The sequence below is a fragment of the Cetorhinus maximus genome, chromosome 30 (assembly GCF_964194155.1).
Source record: "Cetorhinus maximus chromosome 30, sCetMax3.hap1.1, whole genome shotgun sequence".
Lineage (NCBI taxonomy): Eukaryota > Metazoa > Chordata > Chondrichthyes > Lamniformes > Cetorhinidae > Cetorhinus > Cetorhinus maximus.
The window spans coordinates 14,720,018-14,747,729 of record NC_135908.1 but is presented as its reverse complement, the minus strand read 5'-3'; the positions used below and the strand labels follow the sequence as shown (position 1 = coordinate 14,747,729).

The 27,712-nt window shown below is 44.0% G+C and overlaps 1 protein-coding gene and 1 long non-coding RNA gene across 2 annotated transcripts in view; one reads left to right on the top strand and one right to left on the bottom strand.

The window, feature by feature from the left end:
- The window catches only part of c30h15orf39 (chromosome 30 C15orf39 homolog), a 78,579-nt gene that overhangs the window by 33,151 nt on the left and 17,716 nt on the right, over positions 1–27,712 (bottom strand). The gene's annotated exons all lie outside the window — the stretch shown is intronic.
- LOC144669956 (uncharacterized) lies at positions 4,173–15,263 on the top strand. Its single transcript, XR_013573799.1, has 2 exons — positions 4,173–7,021; positions 13,592–15,263. It is a non-coding gene; the product is annotated as an uncharacterized LOC144669956 (long non-coding RNA).

Below are 27,712 nucleotides of genomic sequence, written 5' to 3'. Positions count from 1 at the left end.
AAACTGAACCCCCCCCCCTTCTTTATACCTGCTCCGTCCTTTAAACCCCCCCCCATCCCACCCCTCCCTGACACACGCACACTCTCCTGGCCCAAGACACCGCACTTAACCGCTCCACTCTTCAGCTGCAGTCCCGGTAGCTGCCGCTACACCTTCCTTGTGCTGTCAGGACTGATGGACCAATCGGACTGGCCAGCAGCTTCAGAAGTTGAGACTTAGTTCCACTCTGACCTCGTTAATCTGCCCCACAGCACTTTTTGGCTGCAGGGTGGGTTGCCGTGGAGCTTGTCGGTTTCTAGAGGGGCATGCCGTTCACACCCCACCCCCCACCCCCACCCCCTCATATTATTCCACCCATAATGTGGGAAATTTGACAGCTAATTATGCACACAGCATACTCCCACAAACAGCAATGTGATATGAGCAGTCTCTCAAAAATCTCAATCAATTTGACCTTTTATTTAATACTCAAGTCACTTAAAACATACAATCTTTTAAGCATACACATTTAATTGATTATTCTTATTAATCACTGCTTATAGTAAATCACAAGACCCACGGCTTGGACTTAGATACTACCTGTGCGAGGTGAACTGGCCAGGCTCCCTCCAATGGGTCGTTCTCTGAGTACCGAACTCAGGGTCTCCCCTTCGTGATGGTTGTTCCCAGGTTGTCGCTGCTGAGGCTTCAAACCCTCCTATTTTTACATGTTTTCTTCTGGTCTCCAGAATGTTTGAGAAGGTTACATCATCCAAGACCCCATGACCCTGAGGTCATCCTCCAATTCAATGGTCGTTACAAACAGGATGCATCTGTTTTATTGTTGTTCCTTTTATCTGTCCTTAACTTAGTGACCTTTACCTCCAGAGGTTTTGTGTTGAGCAACCATTAGCATGAGGAGTCTGCTCAGCAGATTAGTTCCTCAAACTGCAAATCTCAGTCTTTTCCACAATCCTTGGTTCATCCTCTGGAATGGCCACCTTCCCATCATGCTCTGAGGGCTTTACTTGTTAGCCATTCGGCTATAGCAGCTAATCCGTTTTTGTGATATTGATTGAGGGATAAATATTGGCCAGGACACTGGGGATAACTTCCCTGATCTACTTCAAATAGAATCCTTACGTCGACTAGAGCAGGCAACTGGGACATCAACTTACATCTCATCCGAGAGACTGCACTTTTGACAGTGTAGCATATCCTCAGCACTACACTATAGCATCAGCTTGAGTGAGCCTTGAATCTAGAACCTTATGACTCAGGGGCAAGAGTGCTACAATGAGTGACAGTGATTAATGCTATTTGATATGTGGCAAAATAATATAGTGACCAACTCAACAAGTCATTTGAGAATTAAGACAGTGGACTACAATAACAAATGTTAACATTATTTTATGGTTGGGGGGAAATCCAGCAGTACAAACCATAGTATAATTGAAATAAATACTTCTGTCGACATTCTGAATTTAATTGCTAATTGTCTTGTTTACTTTGAATCTTGTCCAGAAGTTTGAGTTAATAAATATCATTGAACCGCAACAGCCATGGCAATGAGCATGATTTGGTGCTTGTAAATTTGGGGGTTTAATAATACCATTTTCTCTTTCACAGCACTTTTTGTAATGGACCTTGTCCCCTGTGACATAGCTTTTTCATGCTATGCCCTCACAGCGCGTGTGTATGTCCTTGTAGATAGCATGTGACCTATAAAATTAACAATTACCTAGTTGCTGTCATGTGCTATATTTCTGGCAGAGTATTAGACTCTGGTCAAGATGTTTACATAGTTAAAGTAACTAATGTATTTATTGACACACAGTAAAAATGAAACAGATTTGCTGTTCACTAAGGATAATGTGTAACACAAATCTGAGGTTCAATGTCCTGTTGGATTTGACTTTAATTAAAAGTTCCAATGTGAAGAATGTCAGTTGTCAGCAGTCTCTTCACTGAACCCTTAATAGTGAGTCATCAAATTAAGTTGGATGAGATCACATTCAAATAAAGAATGTTGGGAATTATACAAATAAAAGGACAAATTCAAATCTTAAAGCAAATTAGGCAGTACTTAAAAATATTAACGTATGAACAACTTGACGTAGAATGATAGATCAAGACAGCACAGTAAGAGGCCATTCAGCTATGAGCTTTCCAATTTATCCCATAACCTTTTGAAAGTTGTTATTGAATCTGCTTCCCACCACCCTTCCTGGCAGTGCATTCCATAGGATATTAGTTTGCACCAATGACCTTGTAAGTGTATTCAATAAGTATCCATGCCAGACAGGTCTAAGATTTGGCTGATGTCATTAGGGCTGCAATATGAGTGCTACAATCGAATTCATCATTACTGGGTCAGGGAGTGCAAAACTGACTGAAGTTTTCACAGGGAGTGCAAAACTTTACAGCCTTCTGGACATAACATTGAGTTCAGCAACTTCAGAGCATGAAATCTCTCGTCCATCCTCACCCCTTTTTTATCCCGTTTTTTCTAATGATTATTATATATATATTTGTTAACATATACTTTATATATATTTTTTCTTTTCCCACCTATTTCTATTATTATTTTTACAATTTATTTCCATATCGTTTTATCCCTACCTTTTAGCCTATTTAAATGCCCTCCCCCCCACCCCACCCCCACTAGGGCCATCTGTCACTTGCACATCCTGCTTTCTACCCTTAATGTCACCATTAGCACCTCCTTTAGCTAATATCACCACCGTCAACACCCCTTTGACCTTTTGTTTATGGCATCTTTGGCAAGCTCTCCTTTGCCTCCAACTACCACTGGCCTTCTATGCAGCTTCACCTGCCCCACCCCCTTAAACAGCTTATATTTCACCACATTTCTATTTCTCTTTAGTTCTGATGAAGAGTCATACGGACATGAAACGTTAACTCTGTCTTCCTCTCCACAGATGCTGTCAGACCTGCTGAGTTTTTCCAGCAGTTTTTGCTTTTATCCTTGGTGTTGTGAAAAGAGGAATATAATGGCTAGCAAACCATTCTTTTTAAGACCGTAAACCAATGTTTTTACATCCAACTTGCACTTTACACTTAAGACTTTGTGAAACAATTCGAAGAGCTGTGCTGACTGCCATCCTACACTTTGGACATTTGGTGTATACAATAAAGTTTAAGTATAACACAACCAAAGTGTAAGGTGAAGCTTAAGACAAATTCTGTTTTTTTTCCCTTTCAGACATTCATCTCCCAAATAAAAAAAAACAGTTAAAGTACACTGGCACCTTTGCCCACCAGTTCCTGTGGTGTACACCCTCTGTTTTTACCTTTTACAAGTTGAATTGGCTTTTAACTTTGAGTCAAAGTTCTACGATATTAAAAGTATGCAGGAATCTATTATTGTACTTCAGGAACAGCTCTGGTTTTGGTATCCAATTTCTTGTGCCATAAAACCTCTGCTGTTTCCTTTCTCTACCAGTTTCTGTAATAGGTAATTAGAGTGACAATTGTGTGCCTTTGAACAGGCACAAAAGGAAGAATGTGACAGACTTCTAGTAGTCCTTGTAAAGTACTCTGGAGCCAAGCCTTCTGTATACTTAAAATAGAGGTGCATATTTTATTGAATGAGCATAACATAGGAACAATTAGACATGGGCAGGATGTTCATTTGATCTTCACTCTAGCATCCAGAGTATATAGATCATTAATTGGTACCAACAGTAAATAGTAAATTTTGAGGATAAAAAGTATCAGATTGTGCGGAAAGAAGTATACCAGTTTTTGTTTTATTTCATTTAAAAAAAAAACAAAGATTTTACAACACAATTAACATCTAAGAATTGATTTTAGTAAATAATAATTACATTTTGGTGTGTAGGTGAAGTACACTTTAGGATTTATTATTCAATAATATCTCTGACTATATTAACATGGCAGGTTTGCCAGCAATAAGACTTGCATTTATATAACTCCTTTCACAATGTCCCAAAGAGCTTTGCAATGTTGAAATGAAATGTTGTCACTGTGTAATGTAAGAAACACAGCAGCCAATTTCTGCATAGCAATCTTCCATTATATTCCTCTTTTCACAGATAAGATAATGACAAGACATGATTATATCTGAAGAAGAGTCATGCAGACATGCAACATTAACTCTTATTTCTCTCTCCACAGATGCTGTCAAACCTACTGAGTTTTCCCAGCATTTTCTGTTTTTATTTCAGATTTCCAGCATCCGCAGTATTTTGCTTTTATATTATATTGACAAGATAAGCTTGTTTTGTGATTTTGATTGGGGAAAACCTCCCTGCTTTTCTTCAACATAGTGTCACGGGATCTTTTGCGTCTGCCTGAGATGACCAATGGGGCCTCGTTTAATGCCTCACCCAAAAGTTAGCACCTTTAGTAGGCTAGTACTCCCTCATTACTGCACTGGAGTACCAGCCGCCTTCTTTGTGTTCAAGTCCTGGAGTGGGTCTTCAACCCACAACCCCTGCCTCAGAGGCAAGTGTGCTACTAGCTGAGCCACAGCTGTTACCAGTATTTTAACCCCTTTAATGTGACAAATCTGTTTCCCCTGCATGTACTGCCACCCTAGAGAGCAACAGAATACATCTTGGTATTAGAGGCTTTGCACCAATTGCATACGCAGAAGTTGACACCATCTGAAGAGATTACAATACCTCCAAATATATTACTGCAATTTGATGCTGCCGTTATTTCTGCTTTAGTGGGATGAGTGCTTGATCTGACTATAGGTTGGTTTCTATGTCACTGGTCTAGGCTTTGGAGAAGGTAAACTTCCCAGGGACAAAGGCAGAAATGGTGACCGAGTGTGATGCCTGCACCATTTACCTACAATTTTAGAAGAGTGATTTCCACTCAACAGGATATAACAGAAGAGGTATTAAGCTTCTCTGTTCCAAGGAACTGTTCAAATATTCCTTGCAAATGTGTATGCTTCCAAAAGATGCCATAATCCCACCTTCCGAAAGTTATTAGCTGCTCAGAGGAAAATGGCGTTATCAGCACAGAAAACATACTATTATTCAGTGTTAGAAATAATATGCTTGCCCTTCATTAAATATAGAACTCTAATGACAGAAACCCTACATAAATGCATTTAGATAGACTTCAAGAAGGCATTTGGTTAGGGTCCACGCAAGAGATTATTCACAAAGATGAGAATGCAGAATTTTTTTTATTTTTTACATTTTTTTTGGCTGTGAGTGTCACCAGCAAGACCAGCACCTGTGAATCACAGACAATACCTTCCCTGCCTCCAAAACATTGGGCTTCCTAAATGAGTGTCAACAGCCTGGAATAAGAAGCACAAACCACATACAGATTCTAAAGTAGTGATGCACAATAAGGTTACTTTTGCAGATTTACAACTATTTTATCCATTGATCATTTACACAATGCTTCAGATTCACACCTCATAGGTGTTAAGAGACTGTAAATATCCTGTTATCCAGGGCAGTGTTTCTGTGAACAATAACCTCTCCAGTCTGAATCCTGGAGACAAAGATTTCCTTAGGGCTATTAAGATTATCTGGGACTCATCAGGAAATTGCCAGGCTGATCTCTGCTGAGTTAACTAATTGTAGTAATTCTCTTTAGGCAGACAGAGGAATGTTAGGAATATATTGTTTATATTGCTCCAATCATCCTCTTACCCCCTCCCCTCAGACTCACAAGCCAGCTGGACTTGCCTTTGTGGAGATGCAGGCTGAAGATTTCACCAGGCACAATACAGACAATGTGCTGACATTCTCCCCATTGGCTTTTAAATGAAAAGCACTTAGCTGAATTGAAGTCATGACCTGTTGCCTTTAGGGGTGGAAGAGCAAGGCAAATTCAGGTTGATGTAAAAGATCCCACGGTGGTATTCAAAGATGAGCAGAGGAGTTCTCCTCACACCCTGGACAACATTTATCCCTCAACCAGCACCTCTAAACAGATATAAGGATCATTTATCATTGTAGGACCATGTTGTGTATAAATTGGCAGTTGCATTTGCCTGCACAATGATATTGACTGAAAAATAATTAATCAATCATAAAGCACTTTTGGGATGTTCAAAGGTTGTGAAGCGTGCTACATGATTAAAAATCCTTTAATGCAATTGGGGGTTTCAAGCTGGAGTCAAGGAAAGATAAAGGCAAAATACTGCGGATGCTGGGAATCTGAAACACAAGCAAAAAATGCTGGAAAAGCTCAGCAGGCCTGACAGCATCTGTGGAGAGAAAGACAGAGTTAACGTTCTGAGTCCTTATTACGGACTCAAAACATTAACTCTGTCTTTCTCTCCACAGATGCTGCCAGACCTGCTGAGTTTTTCCAGCATTTTTTTGTTTTTGTTGTTGGGAGTCCAGGAATGTCACTCGGCTATATAGGAGCACATTTTCTACCTGACCCAACCATACCTAACTTGGAAGGGCCAGACACAAGACAATGGATACTCACAAAGGGAAAGTATCCCACACCTAGCCTTGGACTGTTCATGTTGGCCAGATAAAAATACAAATGTTGAAAATTAAAGTAATGTTTCTGTATTATGAAGACAGGAAGGAAGCACCGACCTTCAATTGGGAATGTTATATATAAACATGTTTGTTCTGAATCATTGTATAATGCTAACTAAAATTAAATTTATATGGGTAAAGGTTAAATTCCCATGAAAATTATGCATGCCTGCAAAGGAAAAATGTGATTTGACTGGTTCCAATGAGATTGTGACAAGGACACTGTTGACAAAAAAGCAAATGGCTCAAAATTCTGAGATGTGGAGAGCAACTGTTGCTTACATGAAGATGTCCATATGGCACGCTGTGCAAACCCTTGTGCTGATATGGCAAATTGCCAAAGAACAAAGAAGGACATTGTGTGAACAGGAATGCAGGCAAACAGACATCTACATTTACTAAGCATGTGATTAGCTCTCGAAAACAATGCGTTTTTAATGAACAAAGAGACCTTGAGGATGGTTAACACAAGATAAGGAAGAATAGCTGAATACCAAGTGTCTGATGTTATGCTCCAATTTCAACAGGTAAGACGTCAAACCGTTTGTAATCAAGTGGGTTCTGAAAGCCTGAAGTATACGGGAAGGCATTTCTGTAGTCGGACAAGAGAAGCCAGAGGCAAGCCTAAAGATCTTTGTCTCCTTGCAGAAAAACTGCTGGTCCTTGTGTACACAAGTGAACATAAATCCATGTTTTGTAATGTAAGCAAATACAGCCAAGGTTAGCTAGCAACTATTCACATAATTGAATAAATGTTAATCAAACTCAGTGACCCCATCTGTTCTTGGGACCAAACTAATTGGGAATCAGACATTCACCAGTTTTGACACTTCCCGATTAAGTAGAGTCATAGAGGTCTACAGCACCGAAAAAGGCCCTTCAGCCCATGAAGCCTGCACTGGTCAAACAATTGCCTAACTACTCTAATCCCATTTTCCAGCACTAGGTCCATAGCCTTGTATGCCATGGCATCGCAAGTGCACATCCAAATACTTCTTAAATGTTATGAGGGTTTCTGCCTCCACCACCCTTCCAGGCAGTGAGTTCCAGATTCCCACCACCTTCTGGGTGAAAAATTTCTTCCTCACATCCCCTCTAAATCTCCGGCCCCTTACCTTAAATCTATGCCGCCTGGGTATTAATCCCTTGACCAAGAGGAAAAGTCCCTTCCTGTCTACCCTATCTATGCCCCTCATAATTTTATACACCTCAATCACGTCCCCCCTCAATCTCCTCTGCTCCAGGGAAAATAACCCCAGTCTATCCAATCTCTCCGCACAACTAAAACTCTCCAACCCAGGCAACATCCTGGTAAATCTCCTTTGCACTCTCTCTAGTGCAATCACATCCTTCCTATAATGCGGATTCCAGAACTGCATGCAATACTCGAGCTGCGGCCTAACCAGCGTTTTATTCAGTTCCAGCATAACCTCCCTGCTCTTATATTCTATGCCTTGGCCAATAAAGGCAGGTATCCCATATGCCTCTCAACCACCTTATCTACCTGGCCCGCTACCTTAAGGGACCGGTGGACATGCACACCAAAGTCCCCCTGATCCTCGGTACTTCCCAGGGTCCTACCATTCATCTTGCATTCCCGTGCCTTGTTTGTCCTGTCCAAGTGCATCACCTCACACTTATCCGGATTAAATTCCATTTGCCACTGATCAGCCCATCTGACCAGCTCGTCTATATCTTCCTGTAATCTAAGGCTATTCTCCTCACTATTTACCACCCCACCAATTTTTGTGTTATCTCCGAACTTACTGATCAACCCTCTTACATTCAAGTCTAAATCACGTATATATTCCACAAACAGCAAGGGGGACCCAACATCGATCCCTGTGGAACCCCACTGGACGCAGGCATCCAGTCACAAAAACACCCCTCGACCATCACCCTCTGCTTCCTGTCACTCAGCCAATTCTGGATCCAAATTGCCGTGGATTCCATGGGCTCTTACCTTCGTTATCAGTCTCCCACGCGGGACCTTATCAAAAGCCTTGCTGAAGTCCAAGTAGACTACATCAAATGCATTGCCCTCATCTACACATCTGGTCACCTCTTCGAAAAATTCAATCAAATTGGTCATGTATAACCTCCTCTTAACAAAACCATGCTGACTGTCCTTGATTAATTCCTGCCTCTCCAAGTGTAGATTAATTCTGTCCCTCAGAATTGCTTCCAATAGTTTCCCCACCACTGAGATTAGACTCTAAGATAAAAGCAAAATACTGCGGATGCTGGAAACCTGAAACAAAAACAAAAATAGCTGGAAAAACTCAGCAGGTCTGACAGCATCTGCGGAGAGGAACACAGTTGACGCTTCGAGTCCGTATGAAGAGTTTTGATGAGTCATACGGACTTGAAGCGTTAACTGTATTCCTCTCCGCAGATGCTGTCAGACCTGCTGAGTTTTTCCAGATATTTTTGTTTTTGTTGTGACTGAGATTAGACTGACTGGCCTATAGTTCCCTGGTTTATCCCTTCCTCACTTCTTGAATAAAGGTGCCACATTGGTTGTCCTCCAGTCCTCTGGCACCTCTCCTGTGGCCAGAGAGGTATTGAAAATTATTGCCAGCACCCCTGCTATCTCCTCCCTTGCCTCACTCAACAGCCTGGGATACATTTCATCCAGGTCTGGAGATTTATCTACTTTTAAGCCTGAACTTAGAACCTCCTCCCTTTCTATGCTAATTTCTTTAATTATATCACAGTCCTTCTGCCTGATTTCCATACCCACGTCGTCCCTCTCACTTCTGAACAACGAAACAAAGTATTCATTTAGAACCCTACCTACGTCTTCCAGCTCCACACACAAATTACCACTATGGTCCTTAATGGGCCCTACTCTTTCCCTAGTTATCCTCTTAACGTACTTGTAAAATAACTTTGGATTTTCCTTTATTTTACCTTTCCAATGTTTTTTCATGCCCCCTTTTTGTTCTCCTAATTTCCTTTTTAAGTTCCCCCCTACACATTCTATACTCCAGTAGGGCTTCTGCTGTTTTGAGCCCTCTGCCATAACCCTCCCTTTTTCTCTTTATCCAATCCTGTATACCCCTTGACATCCAGGGTTCCCTGAATTTGTTGGTCCCACCCTTTGTCTTTACTAGAATATGTTGGCCCTGTACTCTCCCTATTTCCTTCTTGAATGAGTCCCACTGCTCTGACGCAGATTTACCTAAAAGTAGCTGCTCCCAGTCCACTCTGGTCAAATCATATCTGATCTTATTAAAATCGGGCTTCCTGCAATTTAGAACTCTGATTTCTGGCCCATCCTTGTCCTTTTCCATAACAACCTTGAATCTAACGGAGTTATGATCATTATCTGCAAAATGCTTCCCTACTGATACCTCTACCACTTGCCCGGCTTCACTCCCTAAAATTAAGTCCAGGACCTCTCTTGTACTACGTACTGACTTAAAAAGCTCTCCTGGATGCATTTTAAGAATTCCACTCCCTCTAAACCTATCACTCTATGACTAACCCAGTTAATGTTGCGGAAGTTGAAATCCCCCACTATTACTACCCTATTATTTTTACACTTCTCTGAAATTTGCCTACATATCTGCTCTTCTATTTCTCTCTGACTTTTTGGGGGCCTGTAGTACACTCCCAGCGATGTGATTGCTCCTTTTTTGTTTTTAAGTTCTACCCATATGGCTTCATTTGAGGAGCCTTCTAAGATGTCATCCCTTCTTACTGCTGTAATTGATTCCTTGATCAATATTGCGATATCCCCTCCTCTTTTACCTCCTTCCCTGTCTCGCCTGAAGACCCTATATCCTGGAATATTGAGCTGCCAATCCTGCCCCTCTCTCAACCATGTCTCTGTGACAGCAATTACATCATACTTCCATGTGTTAATTTGTGCCCTCAACTCATCTGTCTTATTCGTCAGACTCCTTGCATTAAAATAAATACCATCCAAGCTTGCCAAACTCCCTTGTGCCTTAACTGGCCTATAATTTCTATGCCTTCCAGACTCACTTTCTCTCTCTTCTAATTTTGGCTGTGCATCTCCCCTGCTGAACCTCCTCTCAGGATCCCACCCCACTGCCAAGTTAGGTTAAATCCTCCCCAACAGCACTAGCAAACCTCTCCGGAAGGATGTTGGCTCATTCCAGTTCAGGTGCAACCCGTCCATCTAGTACAGGTCCCAATGCCCCCAGAAACAGTCCCAATGTCCCAGAAATCTAAAGCCCTCCCTCCTGCACCAACTCTCCAGCCATGCATTCATCTGGACTAACCTCCTATTTTTATACTCACTAGCAAAGTGGCGCCGGAAGTAGTCCAGAGATTACTACCTTTGAGTTCCTGTTTATTAATCTGCTTCCTAGCTCCCTAAATTCTGCTTGCAGGATCTCATCCCTTTTTCTACCTATGTCGTTGGTGCCAATATGTACCATGATTTCTGTCTGTTTGCCCTCCCCCTTTAGAATGCCCGCAAGCCGTTCAGTGACATCCTTGACCCTGGCACCAGGGAGGCAACATACCATCCTGGAATCACATCTACGTGACTAATAGTTGGACTGTATCAGGTATCCTATGGATCAGATATCATTTGTACAAAGTAAATGACCTTTGGCGCACTGCTGCTTGTGTACAGATGGCTCAAGCTCCCTCTACACCGAAAGTTGATGTTATTTTAGTTTACAACAGTCACCCTCTTCAGATATGCACAATATTGAGAATTTGGATGTGGAAGCAGTCAGCTGAGCATATGGATTAGGAGCAGGGAGTAGGCCAATTGGCCCCTCAAGCCTCCTCCGCCATTCGATAAGATCATGGCTGATCAGATTGTGGCCTCAACTCCACTTGCCTGTCTGCCTCCTATACCCCTCGTCTCCCTTGGCAATCAAGAATTTTTTAAAAATTCAGCCTTAAAAATATTCAACGACCCTACCTCCGGTGCTCTCTCGGGAAGGGAATTCCATAGATCGACTACTCTCTGAGAGAAAAAGATTCTACTCATCTCCGTCTTAAATGGGAGGCCTCTTCTTTTTAATCTGTGTCCCCCTAGTTCTAGTCTCTCCCACAAGGGGAAACATCCTTTTAATATCCACCCTGTCAATTCCCCTCCTGTGAACACATATCCCACCACTCAGTACATGTTGTACCATCAGGACAAGTTTTAAAAGCTGCGAGTATAGCTTCCACAGTTCATTTAGATGTTTGCTGTTGATCCTTTGCCTGCACAACACTGTCAATAATTTGCATAACTTCATATAAGGATGAACATATATTGAAGTATTTAGTCAGTTGACTTACTGTATTACCTTAATCGTGACCTTATTAAGCTCTAATCCCCTTCCCTGGGTTAGCAAAATTTAAGTAGGATGGGAAACTGTCTGCCAGGTGTAATAATTAATGCTGTAAATTCCACAGTCTGATTCCTCATAGTAATGTCAAATGTCTGCCAATTCCTTACCTAACTCCATTTTGCAATTGAGCTTCCTCTACCTCAAGGAAGCATTTGCCAGTTTCTGGGTGGATGTTATAGAGTCATTTACGGCACAAAAGGAGGCCATTCGGCCCATCGATACCTTGCCAGCTCTCCACGAGAACTCCTTCGGTCCCATTCACCTGCTCTATCCCTATAGCCCCGAAGTTTATTTCCTTCACTTGGCCATCCAATTTCCTTTCGAAATCATTGATTATCTTTGCTTCCAATTTAAGGAAATAGATGTTAGAAAAATGTATTGTGGATGCTGGAAATCTGAAACAAAAAAAAAACCCCCGAAATATTCAGCAGGCCAGGCAGCATCCTTCAGGTCAACGACCTTCCATCTGGTGTCTGCCCCGGTGCTGCCAAACCTGCCGCATGTTTCTAGCGTTTTATATTCTTGTGTGAGAAAACAGAAATGCAGGTTTCTGTACTTGTGGGACTTCTGCATTTCATAACAACCAATTACCCTGAAATGACACCAAGCACCAAATCTCAGTTGTGTAAGCCACAACTCCGCAGGTAGGACTCTCACCTGTGAGCCAGATGTTTGTAGGTTCATGTCCCACTGAAGGACATGAGGACAAAAGGCAAGGCTAACACTCCAATGCAATGCTGAGAGGAGTGTTACACTGCTGGAGGTCATGGTCACTTGGATAAGTTAAACTGAGGCCTTGTTTCTCCCGAGCATCCATAAAAGGAACTTTTGTGAAGAACAGCAGGGGGGTTCTCCCTCGTGCTCTGGTCAGTATTTATCCCTCAATTAATATATCTGGTCATTATCCACATTGCTGTTTGTGGGAGCTTGCTATGCGCAAATTGGTTGCTGCATTTCCTACTTTACAACAGTGACTACACTTTAAAAAGTACTCCACTGGTTGTAAAGCATTCTCGGATGTCCTATGGCATGAAAGGACCTCTATAAATGTAAGTCTTCCTTTAATAGCTGCATCGTAGGCGCACCCTCCTAGTCTTTGTCCACCTGTTGCTGGGGCCAGGAGTGTGTGAATGGAGACCATAAGATGTAGGAGCAGAAGCAGGCCATTCGGCCCATCGAATCTGCTACGCCATTCAATGAGATCATGGCTGATCTGATAATCCTCAACTCCACTTTCCTGCCTTCTCCCCATAACCTTTGATTCTCTTACTGATTAAAAATCTGTCCATCTCAGCCTTGAATATACTTAACGACCCAGCCTCTACAGCCCTCTGCAGTAAAGAATTCTACAGATTCACTACCCTTTGAGAGAAGAAATTGCTCCTCATCCCTGCCTTAAACAGATGCCACATCTATTTGGTGACACTGGGGCGATGTAATGTCACTCTTATAGGTCACTGAAAAGTGGCCTAACCTGATTGTGACCAGACAAGGTAGTAACTTAAATATATACTTTTGCTGGGAACCACTGATTATGCAAGATTTCAATGATTATTAGAAACCGTTGAGTGTATGAGTTAAGACAAGGGTTGATTGTGAGGACTTACTGATTATAGAAGATTTATTGTTGATTATCAGTGGACTCTTATCATTTGTTGGAAGTGGAAGAATTAGACCCGGTGGCTATATATCACTCATGAGACTGTCAGGAGCAGCCAATTAAGTGGAATGATTAAAGGTGTAACAATGTTCTTCTGTTTCGTGTACAAGGCCAGGATTGTGAAGTCGCAAAATCAGACAGATGAAACAGAACAGCTACAAAAGTCGAAGGAAACCACAAATGAGAACAAGCACCATTCCAAATGCAGGTCCAGGTGAGGAGAAAGGAAGAACTGTGGCCCAGCCAAAGGAGAGAGCAGAAAAACAATCAACCTGTTATTTTAATAGGCCCTGTGGAACACTCTGTAAGATGAGTCAGTGTTATTAATCCATGAATGTGCTTTTGCTGATTTATTTCACATAAAGAATTAATTTGTTTTGATTTCCATTGTTCTTGTGACCATCCTCCTCTTCCCTCCCCCACCCTTATCCTCAAACATTCCCACCTCCCTGCATTTTCCCCATACCCTGACGCTCCCTGTCTTCTCTCCCTCCTCCCCCTCAGCCTTAAGCCAATAGCAGGCTGTCCCGGGCAATTTACAAGATTTTTTTTTTAAAAACGACACATGAAGCAATTTCTTTACTTGTTGCTTCGGTCGAGTCCTATACATTTATTCCGTTTTCACTTATCCCAGCACCACACGGTAAACCACAGCTGTGTACCAGCAAATGCAATGGACAGAAAGAGAGCACAAGCAAAATAAAAAATGGCAATGCCTCAAAACAGTTACGTTCTGCAGGTTTTGGCAGGATATCATAATTAGATAAAGGGAATCAGATTATTTTTCATGAAAATGTGGAAAATAGAAGATTTAAACTTCAATTTTTGGGACGTTCCTTGGCACTGTTCTCTCTCCACTGGTGTCGCTGAGGTAAGGTGTCACAGAAGCACAGGACACTTTACATTGCTGTGTTCCATGTGCCTTATAACTATTTTCAAACAACTCTGCTTTAGTTATTATAAACCCCTGACCATACAGCACTAAATGGTCCAATTCTGGTCTCTTATGCATTTTAGTATTGCTGAAAAAAGAGACATGTCAAAGTTTTCTGTCTTGTACTCATCAGGACACTCGCCTGATGAGTGCAAGACAAAAAGCTTTGACATGTCTCTTTTTTCAGCAATACTCAAGTTCTTATGCACTTACAGTTTTAATCACTCCATTATTGGCAGCTGCACCTTCAGTTGCTTAGGGCCCAAGCTCCCTAAATCTCTCTCTCTATCTCTTGCTCCTTTTCTTAAGTTACTACTTAGAACCTTCCTCTTTGTCCAAGATGTCAGTCACCTGTCCCAATATCTCCTTATTTGTCAAATTTTATCCCATAACACTCTCATGAAGTGCCTTGAAATGTTTGAATTGCAGTTGTTGTTATATTTAATGATAGCAAATGTTACAAATGTTTGTAACTGCAGTTGTTGTTATATTTCATGGTAGTGGGTACACAGGAAAGTACATGAACTGTCATATACAATGTGCATATTTTTTGTTTATTTAGGACCAAGCCAATCTGGAAAAGCTGATTTGAATTATTTGCGTGGTTTACAATGCAATGGATAAAATGCAGAAGCAAATGATAGGTTAATATAATCGAATAATTGGTATGTAAGTTGTTGTTAGGAGTTGGTGTAGTGGTGTGCAAGTGATGACATGTGAGTACTACTCCACTGAATTCTCCTTGCTGTATACATGCCACATTTTGGGATCGCTTGATCAATTATTTTCATGGAAGAGATTGGAAAAACTAAAGAAGACTTGCATTGAGGTAGCACATTTCATGACCATCACGTCTCAATATGCTTTACAGTCAATGAGGTACTTTTGAAGTGTAGTCACTTTTTTTTAATACAGGTCAAGTATCCTTTATCCACAGCCCTCAGGGCCAAATGCATTTCGGATTTCAGATAATTTCGGTTTTTCGATACCGCATATAGGCCTCGGCCTACTTACATTACAATGGCCTGACCCTTGACTAGCTACAGTCTGAAGTTAATAAAATGGCGAGGAAAGTAAGGATCCATGGGCAGGATGAGGTTTCCTAAAGCAAATAAAAGTAAAATAAAAATTTTACACTTGAATTAAAAACATGACCCTGCTCATGAGGGGACATGTTTGATGACATTTTTACTTTATTCATTAGTTTTTTTAAACAGCGTTTCATCTCCCTGAGGCAAGATTGAAGTGTTGTGTCGTGCGCATGTGTGAAGTTTGTGCTAGACCCGCTCGCCCTCTTACCCGCACAGACAGCGCTGAGCATTGTCGCCCGTGTTCCACGCCGGGCGGGCCTTAATTGGCCCATCCGCGTGAAATCACGGTGCACTGCCGATTGCGGGTGGCGGTCGGCTTCCCGCCCACCCCCGTCAAGGGCAAAATCATGCCCAATGTTTCAAGTTAAAAACGACGCTTCTTCAGAACTGAAGGAGGGTAGAAATGTGATGGGTTTTATGCTGTTGACTGGGGGGGAGGGAGAGGAAGAACAAAAGGAAAGGTCTGAAATAGGGTAGAGGTTGGGAGAGATTAAATGACGAAGATGTCATGGAAAAAAAATCAAAGGGAGAGGTAATGATTATAGTAAAGAGCCAAAGCATTGGTCCAGAGTGAGTGTGATGCCAGAATAATGAGCAGCTCTGTCCAAAAGCAAAAACCTGAAGACAATATTCAAACTGGCACATATTGCAAAACTGCAGAAGCAAAATGGGGGACAGAATTCATGGTCTGAAATTGTTGAACTCAATGTTAAATCCAGAAGGTTGTAAAGTGCCTAATCAGAAGATGAGGTGCTGTTTCTCACACTTGCATTGAGCTTCACTGGAACTCTGTTGCAGGCCAAGGACAGAAATGTGAGCGTGAGAGGAAGGTGGTCAATTAAAATGGCAAGCGACCAGAGGCTCAGGTCATGCTTGCGGACTGAGTGAAGGTTTTCTGCAAAGAGGTCAGCCAACCTGCATTTGGTCTCCCCAGCGTAAAGGAGACCGCATCGTAAGCAGTGAATACAGTAGACTAAATTGAAAGATGTACATGTAAATCGCTGCTTCACCTGGAAAGAGTGTTCGGGGCCTTGGATGGTGAGGAGAGAGGAGGTTAAAGGGCAGGAGTTACACTTCCTACGATCGCATGGGAAGGTGCTGTGGGAAGGGGACGAGGTGCTGGGGGTGATTGAGGAGTGGACCAGGGTGTCCCAGAGGGAACGGTCCCTATGGAATGCTGACAGGGAGAGGAAGGGAACATGTGTTTGGTCGTGGTATCACGCTGGACATGGCAGAAATCCTTTGAATATGCAGGCCGGTGGGGTGGCAAGTGAGGACAAGGAGAGCCCTATCATGGTTCTGGGAGGGAGGGAAGGGGGGAGAGCAGAAGTGCAGGCAATGCGTCGCACATGTTTGAATGCCCTGTCAACCACAGTGGTTCTGGGGTGGTTGGGCTTGTTGTGGGGTAGGGGGGTGGGAGATCTTCAGTTGGGGAAAGAGGAAAGCATATTTCTCTCTCCACAGATGCTGAAAGACCTGCTGAGTATTTCCAGCACTTTGTTATTATTTAATATTTCCAGCATCTGGAATATTTTGCTTTCATTTTACTCATTTTAGATGTTGTGTTCTAAAGGCAATTTTTAAAAAAAGTGGGTTTGAGATTATAAGATACTAATGAGCTAGATTTGAAGTTGTTTCCTCACAAACTGTAATATGTTAGCTTGTTCTTACAATCACTAAAAAGCTCACGCCAAAGTTATCTGATAGGTGCACAGTGCAGCAACATGTCCCCACGCAGGCCACGCACAAGTTGTCCCCTTTACATTACCGTGGGTGCACAGCCAGGCACAATTCAAAAGGAACTACACCTTTAAATACATTACCTGCAGACATCAAAATTAACTGGGGTTAAAGTTGCCTCACACTCATTGTGTTGGCAAGTTGCTTATCCCTTGCCCTTGGCAGAAGATCTTGGGTCTTTCCTTTCAGACTGAGGTAAAACACATCAAGTCGGGAAGCTAAGCAGATACTCTGAAGCAGAGCGTTGTGAAGCAATCAGCTGCCAACAGGTTGAAAGAAGGCTGGACCACAGGAGGTCAATCATCTCAGCCCCAGGACACTGCAGCAGGAGTTCCTTAGAGTAGTGTCCTAGGCCCAACCAACTTCAGCTGTTTCAACGACCTTCCTTCCATCATAAGGTCAGAAGTGGGGATGTTCGCTGACGATTGCACAATGTTCAGCACCATTCGCGACTCCTCAGATACTGAAACAATCGTGTCCATATGCAGCAAGATCCGGACAACATCCAGGCTAGAGCTGCTAAATGGCAAGTAACATTCGTGCCACACAAGTGCCAGGCAATGACCATCTCCAACAAGAGAGAATCTAACCATCTGCCCTTGACATTCGATGGCATTACTATTGCTGAATCCCCCACCATCAACATCCTGGGGGTTACCATTGACCAGAAACTGAACTGGACAAGCCATATAAATACTGTGGCTACATGAGCAGGTCAGACGCTGGGAATCCTGCGACAAGTAACTCACCTCCTGACTCCCCAAAGCCTGTCCACCATCCACAAGGTTCAAGCAAGGAGTGTGATGGAATACTCCCCACTTGCCTGGATGAGTCCGATAACACACAAGAAGCTGGACACCATCCAGGGCAGAGCAGGTCAATTGATTGGCACCCCATCCACCATCTTAAACTTTCACTCCCTCCACCACCAACACACAATGGCAGCAGTGTGTACCATCTACAAGATGCTCCATCGGCGCACCTTCCAAACCCTCAACCTCTACCACCTAGAAGGACAAGGGCAGCAGAACACCACCACCTGCAAGTTCCCCTCCAGGCCACTCACCATCCTGACTTGGAAATATATCGCCGTTCCTTCACTGTCGCTGGGTTAAAATCCTGGAACTCCCTCCCTAACAGCACTGTGGGTGTACCTACACCACATGGACTGCAGCGGTTCAAGAAGGCAGCTCACCACCACCTGCTCAAGGGGCAATTAGAGGTGGATAATAAACGCTGGCCTAACCAGTGACACCCACATCCCGTGAATGAATAAAAAAAAGAGAATAGTCAGAAGTTACTTGTTTGTCAAGTAAGCTAACCCACGGCTTGTGGGAAATGTGACATTCGTTATTTTCATAGAATCTTACAGCACAGAAGGAGCCCACTCGGCCCATCATGCCTGTGCCAGCCCTTTAAAGGAACTACTGAGTTAGTCCCACTCCGCAGCCCCTTCCCACAGACCCACAAATGCTTCGCTTTACAAGTATATATCCAATTCTCTTTTGAAAGTCACATGTGTAAAAGTATCTTGATTCTAGTCACTAGGGAGTAATACTGTTACATCTCCCAGATTATATTGCTGTGCAAGAAGATATAGGGCAATCTGTGCCAACTCCGAACAACAGAAGACATGCAGACCACTTATGGGACCAACTGACTCCACCGAAGCTGAAAAGAAATCAACAGCCAGACCGATATTTGTAACAGATATTGCTGTCTTGCCACATGGGGCTGAATGCAATTCCATTATGTGGTGCTGTCTTTAATGGCAGCCCTTGGGACACACAAGAATTTGCGTTTAGAGTGTTGTTCAGTGGAAAGTTTGGGTTCTTTATACTGTGTTGTGCGTTGAGCAAAATAAAAGTGATGTTACTCTGCATCCACAGTGAGAGTTCTCACATACATTATTACATTCCACTGCATACACATACATTCCACTGCACTTTCTAATAGGACGTTTATGGAATCATAGAAAGTGTCCATTTGGCCCATGTATTTGTGCCAGATCCTGAAAAGAGCCATCCACTTGGTGTTCTTTCTCTTCACTTTCCTGATACACTCCTACAATTTTTTCACCTTATTGCATTTGCACATCATTATCGGTGACTGTTTTATCATTAAGATCGATTTTCTGCTTCATAAAATGCAGCCTTTGTCTAAACTATTGCCCTAATGGTAAATCATTGTCAAACCAATAACTTTATTAAGACACGTGAATAAATCCCAAACTGAAAAAAAACTCACAGATACAGACTTGAGTTAACTGCTTTATTCAGGCCACTAACAAGGCATGTTAAGAAAAGTCAAACACTGGATGGGGGAATACTGCTGTTTATATTTTTTTAGAAGCTTGCAGGACACATGACTCTTTAAAAAAGACAAACCTGCATTTCTTTAGCACCATTCACAACCTCAGGATGTCCAAAAGCACTTCACAACCAACGAATAACTTGAAGCGTAGTCACTTTTGTAATGTAGGAACCACGGGAGCCAATTTATGCACAGCAATGTAACATCTGAGAGATTGAAAATTACAACTGACAACAATTTTACTGCAAATCCAACAGCTTTATTAGCAAAAAGCTTTAAAGAGTTGCAAATAATTTTTTTTTAAAACCCATACGGTTAACCCCTGTGGTAGTTAGTCTAGTTTGACATCAGGTCAATTGGATTTGACCTGACCAAGACTGATCCATTTCCAGCGAGACTTCTCTTAATGTTATTGTTCTAACGGCACCAAGCTGATAAGGGTTTTCAGCCTTCTTTTATCCTTTGGCTGCACAGAGGTTGTTCTCATGTCAATCTTTCTGTGCCCCTTGATTGTTTTCTGGTCTACGTGATCAGTCTCTGATTGGTCCGCATCGAGCTGAACTTAGTCCAAAATACCATGCATAGTTTGTTTTCCCCACACGTGATTCTCCTGCACGTTGTTCGACCACGGGATGCCTGGTGTACTTGCCTTTTGGCTTCTTTCAAGGTTCAACTGTCTCACAGGTGGCTGTGCAACCACTCCCAGGTTATCAGTTGTTGTCTGTATCAAAGGTCTTTCAGCAAAACACAATGGAAAAGACGGTTTTTGCAGCCATAACATGCTTCTGAGAACTGTAACATGCTCCAAGGATTTTCAGTTTATTTGCATTGCCCCTTTGCAATAAATGTAAGCATATCCTTACAGCAAGCTCCCACAAACGACGGTGTGTTAATGACCAGATAATCTACTCTAGTGATGGTGGTTGAGAGATAAATATCACTCAGGACACTGGGGAGAACTCCTGTGCTTTTTGGACCTCGGATCTAAGGCCTCCCGACCAAACATCAGCACCTCTGACAGTGCAGCACCCCCTCAATACGCACCGCAGAGATTGCTAGATCGTTGTTGCTAGCTTTCTTTGAGGTCAGTAGCAAGTGCCATTGCTTCACTATTGACAGCAAAATATACCCGATTCATTTAAATATATTATTCTTCAAAAAAGCACTTCTAAATGCACATCATTTATAATGTTTAAATATCAAATTCACTACTTAGGCTACAAGATACAGAAATGTACATCCATCACGGCCAGTCCTTTGTAATTGTTGGTCAGGAGCTTCATTCGTACACAGGCAGAGTTCGGGATCTCTACCTACTATTTTTTCATTGTCTCTATTTTCAGGAAGTATTGTACATTGTCACGCAAATGCAACTATACTCCTGAATTTATGGAAAATTGACACTACTTTTAAAACAAAATGGAGCTGAGTAAAAATTACATTCAGATATTGTAATACAGAAATTACCTTCTGTATTGTGGCAATCTGATATGCAATATGCCTTCAAGACAAGTGTTATAATGAAAGGTCACATGACCTTAATGTCCAATAGCAGAGTAGCCCGGGCTACCTCTGTGTGGAAGAGTCTTGAGTTAGTCATTGATGAGTGAAGACAGAGTTTTATGTTGTGAGCGCACAAGTGTAGTTTCAGAGTTTAGTTTATAAATAAACAGCATGTGTTTATTCTAACAATGATCTCTGGATGTTCTCTGTCTCTGTATCAACTCAGTCACCCCGAAATAAGTTTGGAGCCTGAATCCTTTAGCCCCAACAAACCAAGGGCACTGGATCCATCAAACAGGCGACGAAAGTAAAAACACGAAAAATCGCAGAAAATAAAACGAGGTAAAAAGCAAGAGAAAAATACCCGAAGGAATCCAGAAGAACTGAAATCGAGCCGTACCTCGCATGGTAATTGTAAGTAAAAGAAAATGTCCTTCTGAGCATCGAAGTGATCCCCTCAGAGCACGCCGCAATTTGGAAGAGTGGAGCCATTCGATCCAACCTCGGGCGACTGGTCTCGCTATGTTGAGCTATGTTCTTCTCCCAGGGAAACGATATCGCAGCGGTGGCGAAGAGGCGGGCGATCCTTCCATCCACGTGTGGGAGTAAGGCATACAGATTAATTCGAAATCTGTTGGCACCCAGTGCCCCAGATCCAAAGGTTTGGATGATTCGGTGAACCTCGTAAAGAATCATTACCAGCCCAAGCCATCAGTGACGATGCAACGGTTTAAATTTAACTCAAGAAATAGAGGTGCAGGGGAGACAGTTGCTTGTTATGTGGCAATCTTAAGCAATTAACTGGATATTGCAAGTTTGGCACATCTATTAATGATACGCTCAGAGATTGTTTAGTGTACGGTATAAACGAAAATGCGATTCAGGAGAGGTTGTTGGCTGAAACAAATCTAGGTTTTCAGAAGGCGTTGGAAATCTCTCTCGCAATGGAAGGTGCAGTGTGAGACTCAGAAGCCGTTCGAGGAGCGCAAAATGGCGCCGTCCTCCATGTTGGGTGGGGAGCCTCAACCAAAAAGGGCGTGAAAGTGCCGAGCTTTGATCCAAAGTGGGAAGCAGCCACCACTAACAGAAAAATTAAAAAGGAAAACATAGCAGCAAAGGCATGGCACAATAGTGACAAAGGTGGAAGCAAGCAACCTTGTAATGAACCACAGTTTAAACCGATTGAATGTTTCTTCTATCATCGAAATTGACAACTCATGAGACATTGTAAAGATAGAATCAGGCAGACCGTCGGACAAAGGCAAAAACCCAATGAGATAAACAGCTTCGAAAAGCCTGAAGTAATAGATGCTGATATCTATTTGCCGCATAATTTAAAGGGAGAAGAATGGAGCCTCTCTATGTAACCATGAGAGTGAATGAGAAGCCAATCAGAACGAAGGTGGATACTGGTGCAGCCACTTCGGTGATTGGTGAGATTAATTTTAAATACCTGAATCATGGAGAACGTAAGCTGAATTTGGAAGAAACTGTTGAAAAATTAAAGACTTACACAGGAGAAGACATACAAGTCAAGGGCGAATGTAAAGTCACAGTACACTATGAAAGTCAAACAGTGAGATTAACCTTGATGGTAGTAGCAGGCAAGTCTCCTCAGACAAAACTGGCTGAAAGAAATTAAATTGGAACGGACTGAAATCTTCTGACTGAAAACTAATAATCAGAGTTACTACAAAAATATGCCCCAGTTTTTAAGGAAGAACTTGGAAAAATTGAAGAGCTACAAGCAAAAATTCATGTAGATCAAGAGGCAACACCAAGATTCGTGAGGCGAGACCAGTACCTTATGCAATGCAGGATAAGGTAGACACCGAACTGCACAGATTAGAAAAACTGGGGCTGATACGACCAGTACAATTTTCAGAGTGGGCAGCTCCAATTGTACCTGTTCTCAAACCTGACCGAAGCATTAGAATATGTGGGGACTATAAATTAACAGTTAATAAAGTGGCAAAATTGGATAGACACCTCATACCTAAAATCGAAGCTTTATACACTAAACTGGCAGGTGGAAAGGCCTACACGAAGTTAGATACGAGTCACACCTACCAACAATTGGAATTAGAGAAAGCATCCCGAAATTTGTCACCATAAACACACATAAGGGATTGTACCAATACACCCGTTTACCATTCTGTGTACCTTCTGCTTGAGCCATATTCCAAAGAACCATGGAAAGTTCACTACAGGGACTGCCTCATGTTGTAGTTTATCTAGATGACGTTCTTGTGACTGGACTCACTGTGAGGGAACCTTGTGTGATGAAGTTGGAAGAAGTTCTGAAAAGTTTTTCGCAGGTTGGAGTGAGATTGAAAAAGGAAAAGGAAAAGTGCACATTCCAGGCAAAAGGGGTAACTTACCTCGGTCACAAGGTAGATTCACAAGGCCTACATCCAGTTGGTGATAAAGTCAGAACCATTAAAGAAGCCCCAGCACCGAAGAATACATCCAAACTGAAATCATTCTTGGGGATGATCAATTACTATGGATGCTTCTTGCCTGATTTACTAACAGAACTGGCACCCCCTGTATTACTTGCTCAAGAAAAACCAGAGATGGTCATGGCAAACACCACAAGAAGAAGCTTTCACAAAAGTGAAAAAGCTGTTACAGTCATCTATACCTCTTGTACATTTTGATCCAAAGGAAGAGTTGATATTAATGTATGACGCATCACCTTATGGAGTGGGAGCAGTGCTTTCCCATTGAATAGATGATGGATCAGAACGACCTATAGATTGTATGTCAAGAGCACTTAGTACCGCAGAGAAAAAGTACTCACAAATTAAAGAAAAAGGTCTGGCGATCATTTTCGATTTTAAAAAGTTTCATCAATATGTTCAGAGTTGTCATTTTACTATCATAACGGACCACAAGCCATTATTAGGACTATTCGGTGAAGACAAGGCTGTACCCCCAATAGTCTCAGAAAGAGTACAAAAATGGGCATTGATCTTAGCAGCGTACGAGTATACTTCTATTCATAGTCCCGTAAGTCAAATGGCAAATGCTGATGCACTCAGTTGTTTGTTTACCCCTGCAGGTGAGAAATGAGGATGTTCCAATTCCTCAGGAATACGTCTTGTTATTGAACTTCCTGGACTCATCACCGATATGTGCTAAACAAATTAAAGATTGGATGAACCGAGACTCAGGGCGGGATTTTCCGTGCCCGCTGGCGGTGGGCGTGATAGGTGGCATGTGTGGAAAATATGGTGGGACCCACTTGGCGATGGCGTGAAGGCAGGTCACGATCTTCCATTGAGCCAGCCGACAGTGGACCGTGTTTCCCGCCATCGGTCAGCGGGGAGCTAATTGTAATATGTCAACATATAATTAAAAGGCCATCCCGCCAGGCTCTTGGAACCCCGCAATATCGTCCATCCACGTCAGCGGGAACGCACGCCGACGTGTTTCACAACAGCACACAGGCGGCCTTCACTCTGGGGGAACTGAGGTGAGTGAGGAGCAGCGTTCTCCACAGCTCGCCCATTGTTTGCAGGCCTTAGGGACACCGGGTTGTAGGGGGGGAGGTGGGAAACTGATTCCTGGCCCCACAGGTGACTGCTGAGGGGTGGTGGGGGGAGGTGTCTGGGGGCAAGTGCTGGCCAGTCTCGGAGGTGACTGCTGAGGGGGGTGGGGGGGGTCAAGTGCTGCCCTGGCACTGCATCCCGCGCACAGGCAATTGAGGAGGGGTAAGTGAGGGAAGTGGCCACACATTAGGGACACCTGTATAAACTGACCAGGCCTCTGCAACTGAGACAGATCAGGCCCAGCCACAGTGATATGATTGGGGTCAGGCTCCTAGCCTGCCCGCCCATACAAGCATCGCGGAGGCAGCAAAGGGCCACCAAGCGCTCCAGACCTTACCACAACCCCGCCCCCCACCTCCCCGGCACAGACTTCGAGTCCACCACCACTTTATTGGACCGCGGAGCAGTTGGACTGCACACGTTGTACAATCTCCTCGCCAACACTGGCCATGGAACAGTCACTGCTGGAGGTGTCCACAGCCTCTTGCAATCTCAGCATTCTGGTTTGGACCAGTGTCCCCCATGTCACAGGTTGACCGGGCAGCCATGCAGCGCACTCATCTCTGACCATCCGAGGGGTGACCAGCACTCTCCAGGAAGCATTAAGGGGCAGTCACACAGGGTCAGGAAAGGTGCTAAGTACAGCCATGATAACCACATCTCTCTCTCTCTTTCATGCTGCAGGAGGACCATGTCAGGATCATGGATCCTGGTGACCTAGCTGTATTCCTGATAGCCGACAGAGACTGTAGAAGATGGAGGAGAGAGTGACTGAGGCTCCTGGCTGTGCAAAGGCAGGAGCAGCAACCTCATGAAGAAGGGGCAGTAGGGGCTCCAACACACGCTGCCCAGGAGCGACAGTGAGCCGTGGCTGGTTGGTGCCTAGCAACACCCAGAGTCTATAGACGCTGCCTGCCATTCCTGTAGGTGACTGAGGACCAGCATCGCCGATGACTGCACATGTCCAGGGACCTGGTGTCTCACATCTGCCACTTACTGCAGGACTTGGCGCCAAGCGGACATGGAGGGCATCCACTGCCAGTGGCTGTGAAAGTGACCATGGTCCTCAATTTCTTTGCCAGTGGCTCCTTTCAGGGCTCCACCTCTTTGGGAATTCACAATCCGCCACCCACAAATACATCCATGAGGTCACGGATGCCATCCTCTCCATGACACACAACTTTGCATTTCGCCCGGGACTGGGACAGCCAGGATGCAAGGACCATTGGATTCGCCCTGATCTCGGGATTCCCACAGGTGCAGGGCATGATTGACTGCACTCATGTGGCGCTCAGGTCTCCATCACTACACTCGCTGGACTTCATCAACCGCAAGGGCTTCCACTCACTGAACATGCAGCTGGTATGCAACCACCAGAAACTCATCCTGCAGGTCTGTGCACGGATTCCAGGGAGTGTGCATGACGCCTACATCCTGAGTCGCTCACAGATCCTTGCAGTCTTCCAGGGTCCACAGAGGCTGCAGGGTTGGCTCCTTGGGGACAAGGGCTACCTGCAGCAGAGCAACGCTATAATCAGGCTCATGCAGCAGCTCGCAACTTGGTGGAGCAGACCATCGGGATGCTGAAGATGCGGTTCCAATGCCTGGACCGGTCTGGTGGGGCCCTGCAATACAGCCCACAGAGGGTGTCATGCATTGTCGTCTTCTGCTGTGCCCTTTACAACCTGGTGCTGAAGCGGGGTGAGGAGCTGGCTGAGGAGGAGGTGGAGGCATGTCTCCTCCGATGAGGAGGATGCTGACAGAGATGAGGGTGAGGGGTCCTCGATGGTGATGATGATGGAGATGAGGCTCTCGCACTGGCCAGACAAGGCAGGCACACTCGGGAGGCCCTCATAGCTGCCAGATTTGTGGAGGATGATGATGACATGTAGTGAGGTGTCCCCGTAAATCCTCACATCGCAGTTGTGACTGTGAGAATGCTCCTGTCATGGAGATGCAGTGGAGGCCCTAATAGTCGCTCGATGACAGGAGGATGATGACAACGTGCAGTGAGGACACTCCATAGATCTTCACATAGCCTCTGAGAATCTCTGACTCCTGTCTGGCCGAGGGCAGTTCGATTGTGCTCCATGATCAGGGTCATCTCAGAGACGCAGCCATGAAACTTTAGACGCATCTGATGCTGTGTCCGCCTTCAGCACCTCAGCCCTTCAGGAGCTGGTGCTCAGCATCACTGGTCACAGATGCTGGTGTGATGGGGGCCAGCCCCACGTTAAACATGCTGAGAGCACACAGAGAGAATGACGGAACTCTGTGTCGCCTGCCCACTACATTCTGGCAGCAATGACCAGCACTGTCGAGGTACAGGCATCAGTAATGTGTCCAGGGAGTGTGAGGCCGGACCATCACTTTGGTCTGAAGGCTGCACAGACACAGGGAAGAGACCCTGGACTGAGACACCTGCCTTTATCTTGTGCAGAAAGGTTTCACATCTGAGTGACAAGAACACTGCCCATCAGAACAAGGAGCCATAGGCAGGGAGACATTCTTAGGAGTTTATTGATAATAGTGAACATTATGTACAAGTGATCAACACCCGTGGCCAGGCTGTGCAACTACTTTTACCTAACTTTCCTAACCCTGCTGCTACGTCTTGGTGCTCCCTGGACATCCACAGCAGAGGTCCCGGTCATCGCCGGCCAGCTGGATGGCTCTGTTTTCTGTCAGAACCTTGATCTCCGGCATCCCTCCATCTGTCTGAAACCTTTCCCTCCTGTTGTGAGCCAGGTTGTCCTGCATGGATAGAGATGGGGGGAGTGTAGCAGGACGCCTGCCGGGCCAGATGATAAGTATGCCTGGCCTGTGTGGGTGGTGAGTGGTCCCATGGACGGGATGAGGACAATGACGGTGAGTGTGGGAGAGCAAACGGTGATGTCCCTTGCACTGGCAGTGAGTGAGGGCCCTGTGAATGTGTGATGGGTTTGTGAGTGCGTGAGTTGGGAGTGATGAAAAGCATGACTTACCCTGGTGGAACGGAGGAGATTATTCATCCTTTTGCGGCACTGGGTAGCTGTCCTTCTCTGCAGAGTGCTCATGCCAACCACCGCTGCCACCGCCTCCCAAGCCAGGTTGCTG